Source organism: Sturnira hondurensis, unplaced genomic scaffold, assembly GCF_014824575.4.
Source record: "Sturnira hondurensis isolate 20B ecotype Veracruz unplaced genomic scaffold, ASM1482457v3 Scaffold0004257, whole genome shotgun sequence".
Taxonomy (NCBI): domain Eukaryota; kingdom Metazoa; phylum Chordata; class Mammalia; order Chiroptera; family Phyllostomidae; genus Sturnira; species Sturnira hondurensis.
In genome coordinates this window covers 4,401,915-4,407,914 of record NW_028076888.1, presented here as the reverse complement: position 1 = coordinate 4,407,914, position 6,000 = coordinate 4,401,915, and positions in this window count along the sequence as shown.

Sequence of the window (6,000 nt, the reverse complement as noted above, 5' to 3'; positions counted from 1 at the left end):
GTGGGAGATGCTTGGGTGGGTGAGCGTGGGCGTGTCAGGGGGTGGGTGTCTGCGGGGAGAGGGCTCAAGATCCCGCGGTTGGCAAGAAAGGCTGTGAGGAGACTCGGGGTCCGTGTTTCGCAAACCAGGCATGTGATCTTGGTGTCATTTGTATGTTCCGTAAACCCCGATGCGTGAGCCAGGCCCTGGCTGCCTGGGGCATGCTTCTTCGTCTGTCAGCCTCTGCATCAGGGGTCACCTCCTCTCTGAAGTCTTCGCCGACTACCCTTCCTGTAAACATGAGCATCGGAGAAGAGAGGACTTCCAGACTTCTGGCGGCCCCTCCATACCCTGGACAGACTCTTCTCATCGCACTAACCGACTCAGGGCATGCATTGTAACAAAAGCTAGCCTCGACCCACCGCTTGCTGTGGGCCGGCCACTCCGCCTGTCAGGCACTCAGCACACAGTGCTCTGTGGGTAGAGATGTTATTTTCTTTTTATAGATGAGGAAATATAGGCTCAGAGAGGCCAAGAAATTGGCCTAATGTCACACAGGTAAGTGGTAGCGACAGGGATTTGAATATGATTTCAGCAGCAACCTGGTCCCTGTCCTCAGGCACCCTGTAGTTAGCAGTGACAGAAAGAACCAATGCAGTCCACCCTGGATCCATGTGCCACACGGCTGTCAGAACCGCTCTGGGGAACTGGACGGACTGATGTTAACGTAATGCTTCTCAACTAAGGGTGGCTGTGCCTCCCCGAGGGACATTTGGCAATGTCTGGAGGTATTTTTGGTTGTCACAACTGGGCACTAGTGAGTAGAGGCCAGGGATGCTTTTATACATCCTACAATGCACAGGACAGCTCCTCTCTCCAGTAAGGAACTGCCCAGGCTGAGATCTTACTGGTGCCGAGACAGAAGCCTGCGAGCAGATGCTGTTGAAGCAGGCCTTGGACGGGGAGGAGGTCCCATTAGGCAGATAGGGACTCTTCAGGGCGAGCCAGCCAGGCCTGGATGGGCGGGGTCGGAGAATGCGGGCTGGCCAGTGTGGGTGGGGCAGGAGGGGTCAGATTGTCCAAGCCCATTTTCCTTTCCCAGGCCAGGAGGACTTGGACTTGATCTAGGAGGAGCTGGACTTCGCTGTTTAGTTGGAGTCATTTGGGGATTTTGCATATGCCTGCTAAAGTTAAGGTTTTGTTTTTTAAGTCAGCCCATGGTAAATTCAAACAGCACGAATCCAAATCTCTTTCTCATCTGTCACCAGTCTGCCCAGTTCTCCCCAAAGCAATCATTCCTAATGTTTCTTGGGTGTCCCTTCTGAGCTGATCTCTCTGTGTGTGTGTGTATAGATAGATAGATAGATAGATAGATATGTTGGCCAGAAAGTCTGTTGAGTTTTTTCTGTACAATAAAACACATTTTTCATTTTCATTAATAACTGTATTGATTTGGATATTTTATGTATGTCAGCTATCTCTCGCTAGTGGCTTCTAGAGGGTAGAGGCCAGGGCTGCGGCTAAACTCCCAGTGCATCAGACGGCCCCACAGCAAAGAATTATCTGGCCAGAATCGTGCCAAGAAACTTCACAAACCACTTTTGACACATTGGATCAGCCTCCGCACCTTCTCCATACACTGCACAAATCTTTTTCTTGTGTTTCAGTTGCGTTTTTACCTTTCTTGAAATAATAAAGCATAATGTGCCAAAAATACTGCGTATTTTCTTCCATCTTCAATATTAAAATGGCTGCCCCCAGATTCACCAATTTTGAAAAGTTTTTAAGGCTGTGACACTGATACAGCAGCTGTCACAATACAATCTAACAAATTGTCTCAAATGACATTAAAGGCAACTAAGCACTACTAGAGCCATTGTACGGAAAACACTAAACAAACTTTTTGGCCAACCCAATAAATATATGAGGGGTGTGAGTGTGTGTGTGTGTGTGTGTGTGTGTGTCAGGGGTGTTTAACTGTTATGTTTTTCTGATTACAAATGCAACTCTAGCCCACCATGTAAAAGTCTATCAAAATATTTGAAATAGGTAACTTCAAAGAGCTAAGTCTGCAAATGCACACCACCCCCTGCTCTGCACCCCTCCCCAATAATGCCCTCGCCAGATTGGGACAATCTTGCCCTGGAGGGCCTTGCAGCTTGAAGAGGAGAGGAGACCGGGAGAGCGGGGCGGAGGACCAGATTAGAAGGCGGGAAGCCACTTCTGTGGCTCCTGCTGTCGTCTGGTGACAGAGCTCACAGGAGAGAACAGACAGGACAAATGTTTAGGAAGGAGGACCTCCAGGCCTCCAACTGGCTTGGGCAAGATTGCCAAAGAAGGGAAAGGAAGTGGCTTTCAGTGCCTGCCAACGCAGAACTGACCATGACCTTAGGGAGGGAAGCATACAAGGCAGCATGTGACAGGCCTGATGTGAATCATGTCCCAGAGGCCTGGCCACACCCTAAAGCAGTGCCTCACAGTCCAGAGTCTGACTCTCAGGACAGGAGGCTACTGGCTCAGGGCAGTGTGGCAGGGCGGTGCCTCTGACCGGCCTCGCTGGGAACTGATAAGCTGGTGGATCCAGTGGGGACCGGTTTGCTTCCAGAGGTATGTGTGGCAAGACTGTGCCAGGGTTACAGACCAGCGTTGTCCAGGAGAAATATGAAACCCCATCGTTTCTCTTTACACTTCACGCAATACTCCACTTTCAAAACTTCTGATCGCTAGATGTGTGGGATTTTCCCCACTGTCAACAATTCTCCAGTTCTCAGCAGACACCAAAGGGGTGTCCTGCAAATGTGACTCAATTCGGACACTATCCATCTGGAGACAGCAATAGAGCCAACAGGCGAGGGGCTCCGACCCACGAGTCCGCCCCTCCCCCTTCCAACACTCATCACAAATTCAGGCTGCTGGTCCATGAGGGCAAGCAGAGTTTGCCACCCAAATATGCCTTTTGGGGTACTGATGAAACTTTTATTTTTGCAGGGGGATTACTGTTTGCCTAGAGTGGGGAAGGAGGCGGGTCTGTCTCTCAAGTTATATTCAAAGAGATACAGGAAATAATTGTATTGACAGTCCCTTGTGGGAATGACAAAGGATATAATAAGACTTCTATGACTGAGTCAGGTGTAAGTTTGTGGAGAACAGTTTTAAAATGAGCAGTAGGGAAGACCTCAATGAGGAAGAGACATTTTTAAAAAAATATTTTATTTATTTATCTTTAGAGAGGAAGAGAAGGAGAGAAGGAAAGAAACATCAATGTATGGAACTGGCCTGCAACCCAGGCATGTGCCCTGACTGGGATTCAAACCTCAATCGTGTGGTTCGCAGGCCCGCGCTCAATCCACTGAGCTACACCAGCCAGGGCCCAGGAAGAGACATTTAAATTTGAGAATTAAGCTGGTTATTTTTAAGACACAAAAGGCTCAGAAAGGATCTTTGACCTTCCCCCCCAAACTCCTAAACATTGACTTGTCTATTTCCACATGGATTGCCTTCCCACACATTGAAGTCCCGAAGCACAACCCCCACCCCCTCAGCTCACAATGGCTGAGCCTTATCTCGCAAGTCTGGACAAGCAAGGAGATGGAATAGGAAATTCTGAGACCCTGCAGCTGTCAGCAACCTGATTTCCCAGAATCACCTTGTGACACCTGACAATAATTAACATGGTGGGTTCCTTCCTGAGGGGGCAATCAAGGAGGATTGTGGGAAATTGTGGGAAGCTCATGGGAGGATTGTGCAGAAGTTTAAGTAAAACCCTATAACGCCCGTAACTGTTCAATAGAAGAAAGCCATTCCCTGGCCAGAGAAGACCCACTCCCATGCCTTGAGAACTGCACTTTTGTTAACAAATTTCTCACTTGCTTTGCTTTACAATATCTGTGTGGTCAGTTCAATTCTTTGTTTGGGACTGCCAAGAGCCTAGCCCTGGTCTCCATCCATGGCACTGAGGTCTCATAGTCTCGTGGAACCCACGTATGTATATGAGTAATAAATGTGGTCATTTTCTCCTGTAAATCTGTCTCACCTGAATTTGATTATTAGTCCAGCCAGAGGAACTTAAAATGGTAGGAGGAAAAATTCTATTTCCTCCCCCACACTGACCAGTTATAAGTCAGATTCCCATGGTCCCCTCCTCGGGTTCTTAGGAATGACCAAATGGAAGAGAGGCATAGGGCAAGCTGCGTGGGAAGGGGCGAGGAGTTTCCAGCTGGCTCCAAGTTCACCACCCTCCCTGCCCCTCCAAGTACTCACCAACCCAGAAGTTCTCTGAACCCTGTAATTCAAGGATTTTTATTGTGGCTTCATTTCCAAAGCATGACTGATTAAATTATTTATTGGCCATTAGTCACCAAGTCAGTGTCCAGCTCCTGTCCACTCCCAGGAGGTTGAGGGAGTGGAGAAGCTGAAAGTTCTAAGCCTCTGATCACATCACTGGTTTCATGGTAACCAGCTCCTCTCCTTAGAGGCTTTCCAAAAGTTACTCCTTAACATCATCTCAGATGGGGTTGAGGGGGATTTGCCACAAATAACGAGACACTATTTTCATGTTTTTATCTGCATAGCTCTGGAGCTATTCCAGGAACTGAGGACCAAAGTAAATATTGTAACAAAAGATGCTCCTGTGGTTTTTAAACAAAAAATTATAAGGATTTTGGCAGTTATGTGCCAGGAACAGTGGACAAAGACCAAATATATATATATATATATTTCTTACTATAAACTGCAGTATCACAGCAAGCCATTTACATGATTTTATTTTTTAAAATTTTTAAAAAATAACTTTATTTGTTTTTTAGATTTTATTTATCTTTAGAAGGGAAGGGAAAGAGGGAGGGAGAGAAATATCGATGTATGGTTGCTTCTTGGGTGTCCCTTGCTGGGAGCTCGGCCCTGCTAGGAGCTGGCTTGCAGCTCAGGCATGTGCCCTGACTGGGAATTGAACCGCGATCTTTTGGCTTGCAGGCCCGCACTCAATCTACTGAGCTACACCAGCCAGGGCCCGTTTGTGTAATTTTAGATTTCCTTTTAGGAGCTACATTTGAAACAGTAAAAAGAAACAGGTGAACCTAATTTTAGCTCTATTTTTTATTTAAGTCAATTTATCCAAAATATCATCACTCTATGTGATAAACCTTCAAACTTGTAGAGACATTTTTTGGTATGTGAGCCAAACTGGTGATATGTGCCAGAGAGTAAGATGTCCAATGGTCTGGAGACGGACAGTTTGGCATCTTTCGGGCATTTGAAATTAAGGAAGGAATACGAGGAAGGTTACATGAAGGTGGGAGGAGGCGATTTGGGAAATGGGGTTACAGAATAGTTGAGATTCCCTGCTGTCTTGAGGGGTCAGGAAGGGGCCGTTTCAAAGGTGTGTTAATAACAGGCGCAGCTTGCTTAAGGCAAAGATAAGCCTCTCAGTAAAGCGGTAAACCTGGGGTGTGTAAACCCTACAGACCGGGACTGGCCTAGTTAGGAATTTATGCTCGGATCACTTGGTGAGGTTATTTACCACAGAACCATTATTGGTTTACGATTTTAATACACAATCAATTAAAAATATATAGATCTATAAAATGAGATCACTTACATACTTTTTGGGTACTAAGTCTTACGGCCCATCTCTGTTCACGCTTGGGGCTCCAAGGCCACACGGGGCCAGTGGCTGCTATACCAGGGAACCTGCTGTGACAGGCCATCAGGTGACCTGTTTATTGCTGCCTGGCACACAGTGAGGCCCAGTGATCTGCTGTCTGTGAGCTGGGGTGATCTCTCTGAGCCTCCTAGACCTGTTGTGAAGGTTAAATACAATGAGGTATGTTAAGTACCTACCAGCTCACTGACTGCTATTACTGCTCTTACTTCTCAAAGTCAATTGAAGGGCAGCAGGCCCCAACGTGCTTCCTGCCTTCCTCTTGCGAGCGCTTCTCTAAAATCGCAAAACGAAAGCTTAGATCCCAGACCTAGCAGGGGCCTTGGGCTCACGCTCGGGGCCACCAAAGAAATAGCGGGAAC